Below are 4,555 nucleotides of genomic sequence, written 5' to 3'. Positions count from 1 at the left end.
GCTTTGCTTCAAAAGCCAAGTGGTCCTGTCTCAGTGCAGACCCCTTTTCACATATCAAGACTTGGGCGGCCGCGGCCATGTTTGGGGGTTGGGTACATGGGGCTGCGGCTTCGGGTGTGGTGCTCACTTCAGCTTTGTCTTCAAAGTCATCAATGTGAATGTCGTAATTATATATATTTTTGTGAAATTTTTCTCATAAGTTATTGTGCAAAATATAGTACCCTTGAAGCAAATGGTAGTCTAACTTTTAGTTTAGAAACCCTAAGAGACATAAATTGTGTTTGCGTATGCATTAAGAGTTTGTTTATTTAATTCCGTGTGGCGTGTGCGGGTGACCCCACTTACACCTTTGACCCCCGTTACTTGAATGCACGGGGCCGTGTGGGCGGCCGGCTGTGTCTGCCGAGCCCGTCCCTCGGCCGTGGTGCAGGGTAGTTTTTAGCCTCTGAGACCCGCCGGTGGTCACAAGCCTCTAATCAAAAAATGCAAACGGAAAGGCCGCCGAGCGCGCCGCAGAGGGCGGGCAGCTGTCCGAGGGGCGAGGGCCGCTCAGCGCCGCACTCGGGCTCTGCCCCGCGAGCCCGGCCACGCCCCGCTCCTGTCTTCTGGTCCAGCTGCTCTGGGTGCCGCTCCCGCCCGCCGAGGAGCCCTGCCCCGCTCCGGACGCTGCGGGGCGCTCTCCCGGCCGAGCCCACTTCTCAGCCTCACGACCCAGGACTCAGACTTCTCACGCCGCGGGCAAGGCGGCGCGAGGCGACGGGGAGCCCGGCCGAGCAGCGCACAGCACCGCCCTGCCCAGCGGCGCCGTCCGTGGTGTGCAGCTACCGCTCTGCTAAGTGCTTTTTAGATTGCTTAAAAGTTTTTCAAAATTTTAAAAGATGTATAAGGTTAAGTTTGCAAATATAACGGAAATGCTGTCTATCTTTTGAAGTGATAAAAGTCCACGTTGGAATTTTAAGGAAAACGCGTTGTCGGGACGCGGTTGTGCTCTAACGTCTCCACCTGCCTCCCGCTTTGCGCGCACGGTGATGTCCATAGCGCCGCAGCTGCTTAGCCATCCACGACCTGTGAGTGGAGATTGGAAAATTTATTTGTGAAATTCTGCAGAATTCATTTTTCTATTAACAATATTTGCTGAAGTTAAATAAAAATTTTCAAGCTATTGGTGTAATAAAGCATGACACAAAATTTCTGCAACCTCAACGAAGCGATACCCCCTCCCTGCGCACCCTGTGTATCCCCTTTGGCCTCAGGGGTTCTGTGTGTGAATTCCCCACAACTGCACCCTGTGGGTAGACAGCCGGAACAGGGAAGGCCTCTCAGCTGGACTCTTATAGGTCGATCGATCTTGGGGCGGCTTCGGGGCCTGGGCCAGCTCGTGGCTGGGCCCAGCCTGTGCTGTCGTCCTGGCTGGGTGGAGCCCGGGCTTCAGAATGGCCTCCTTTCCCTCTGACTGGGGAGGCCGCACGAGCCAAGCCCCCTCCCCCCACACACCACCTGCTCTCCCTTCCTGGACCATCTTCCCCCGGGTGCCCATTACCCAAGACTCTTGGGGACTAGAGGGTACGTTTGCTGTGGTGGCCGTGGGCCGCGGGACAGCGGCAAGGGGCTGTGGCCACCTGGCCAGCTCCTGCCGTCTTGCTCCCCAGGGCCACAGTCCTAGTCATGTGGGAGTTGGGTGACCGTAGCGAGTCACTTCAACCCTCTGGTACCAGTCCCCTTGCTGAAAGGTGGCTCCACCGCCGGGAGCACGGTGAGGTGACCCAGCAGCCTCGCGCCAGTGATTCTGGAAAGATGACAGAGGAAGCAGCACCAGGAATCTCCCCAGCTAGACTACGGTTGCACTGGCAGAATTTGAGGTACCTATTGGGGAACTCTGGAGTGTACTGGAACCTTCCAGTTTCCAGACAGGTCTTGGAGAATGATGAGTGTGACTTTACGTCAACTTCAGCTTGCAGCTTACTAGCTGCTGCTGATCCCCATGACGGGCCCTGAGTCTGTTCCCGGAGGGCTTGCGCTCAGCTTTTGGGAACAGGGACTTTGAGCTCAAACATCAGGACTTGTGTCCTGATTCTGAAGACCACTGCTGGTAGCAGGCGCGGCCCAGAGGCGGGTGGCGATCACTGCACGCGCCCAAGCTGGGACAGGCCCCCCCAAGCGAGGAGTGATCCTGGGGGTTAGAGGAGTCAGCACCTGTTTGTCCTCCATTTTTTCCCTCTTTTGGGGATATTAAAGCCCAGGACACTACAGTAAATGTGCCGGGACTTTGGGGATCCTTAAGGCCATGCTTACCCAAGGAAAGGGAGAGGTGCGTGAAAAGGTCAAAGGTTTCAAATACTCCTCAGGCTTGATGCTTGGCACAGCGCTAACCCACAGCTAAACAACAGGCCCCAGGGGAAGGCGCAGTCTGACCGTCAGAGCTACACGACTAGTTTCAAATGCCCACTCGTCAATTAGAAATCAGACCAGTCAACGACCTATTCAGAAGGGGGAGAGGGGGGTAAACTAACAGAAATAGTTCCTGAAAGGGCCCTCCCAGGTGGCACAACCGGTTAGGACGCAGCACTGCAAGCCAGCTGCAGTCCCGGAGGGGACCACATGGCGGTCAGACCTCTCCTGGCCCGCCCACTACTTCCTCACCGCCTGTTCAGTTTCCCACAGTGTAGTGAATCCTCTCACCGCCTGCACCATTGGCGCAGCCGGTTATAGCGCAGCACTGAGAAGCTAAAGCCACTCCCGCATGAGTTTGATCACAGCCAGCTGCAGTCCCGGAGGAGACCACATGGTGGTCAGACCTCTCCTGGCAAGTCCCTAAGGCCAGACAGATGACATCTAGACAACATTTAAAATAAATTTCCTAAAGATACCCAAGGAACTCACAGAAAAAAATCAAGGAAATGATGTGAGTCAAATAGAAATAATAGGGAAAAGGAAACAAAATGATTTCTAAAGCTAGAAACTACAATAATGGAAATTATTTCACTAAAGATACCCCAGCATATTTCAGCAAGCCAAAGGATTTTGAAGATAGGATAATTTAAATGAACAAAAAAGTCCAATAGAAGAAATACTGATGAAAGTGAGAGTCTTCCCAGCCCGTGGAACACCATCAAACTTACCAATATACAGATCGCGGCTACCTCGAGAGAAGTGAAAAGGACTGAGAGGTTAGAAAAACAATAATCCAAAATGTCCTGAGCCCCACGAAAGACATGAATAAAATGTCCAAGAAACTCGAGGACCCACAGACAATACAAGCAGGCTAAAGCCAGAGAATCTTGAGAGCAGCAAGAGAGAAGAGGCTCGTGCAAGGGATTCTCCAGAGGCTACTGAGCGGGGTTTTTGTTCTTGTTTTTTTTTTTTTTTTGGACAGAGTGGGGAGCAGAACAGGCAGATCAACGAAGTACACTGCTGAGGGGAGCAGTGGGCGGGTCAGGAGAGGTCTGCCACGCCATGTGGTCACCTCCGGGGCAGGCGGGGATCGAACTCATGCGGAGGTGGCTTTAGCTTCTCAGTGCTGTGCTTTACCCCGCCGCGCCACAGGGAGAGCCTGTTCTTGTTTGTTTTAATGAGAAAGAGTGGACGCAGGGCCCGCCCTGGCGGCACAGCAGGTTACAGCGCAGTGCTGTGACGCTGGCTGCAGCCACCTCGGTGCAAGTCGGGTCCCCGGCCAGGGAGGAGCGGCCACGGCGAGGCAGACCTCTCCTGTCCGGGGCTCCCCCCACCGCGGGCGTCGGGATCCGTGTGTTCAGCCCCCCGCGCTCCCTCTGGTGAGTCCTCTTACCGCCCTGGCCTCTGGCCTGTCTGGCAAAACTCTCCTTCAAACACGAGAAGTTGAGACAAGGAGTTCTTTCCCACTGCGTCTACCTGCAGAATAGGTCCAGTTCAGTTCTGCAATTTTAAGTGAGTGTGCTAGGCAGGAACGCGAAGCCGTGTAAAGTATAAAAGAAGAGTGAGTTTCGGTGATGGGAAGCTAAGAAAACTTGTCACGATGGTTTGTGAACTTTTGTTTTTCTAGTCATGTAAGAGCCTTTGTCAAAAACGTCAAAAGCTTGTACTACCCTTGACTTGTGACTCCACATTTAATTTCTACATAATTTGGAAGATTCATGCATCAAAAGAAAAAAATGTTAAAGTTTTTGGACTACCAAGCATAAAGATATAATTTTGAGGCATCCAGAACTGAAAGGTGGAGCAAAGCTGTAAAGGGTCAGAGTCTTCACATTTTCTCCAGGTTACGCTGGTGTAAATTCAAATTTAGTGTTACAGCTTCAGAATGTCAGAAGTCGTCATGGTGATCCCATTCTAACTCAGAAGAACCAGCTTTATTTATATAAAATCTAGAGAAAGATGGCACCAGAAGTCTGTAGATCTGTATCTCTAAAGAACACTGATACAAAAAACCTGTAACAAAATATTAGTAAACTGAATTCAACAGCATTTTAAAATTTGTGCTCATGACCAAGTGGAATTCATTGCTGGAATGCAGTGGTGGCTCAGCCTACAAACACCGACTGGTGTGCTGCATCGTCACATTAACAGAAGGGGGGCCGTG

Source organism: Condylura cristata, unplaced genomic scaffold (assembly GCF_000260355.1).
Source record: "Condylura cristata isolate star-nosed mole 26May11 unplaced genomic scaffold, ConCri1.0 scaffold00013, whole genome shotgun sequence".
In the NCBI taxonomy this organism is placed as follows: Eukaryota; Metazoa; Chordata; class Mammalia; order Eulipotyphla; family Talpidae; genus Condylura; species Condylura cristata.
The sequence above is the reverse complement of the archived record's forward strand: the minus strand, read 5'-3'. Positions refer to the sequence as shown.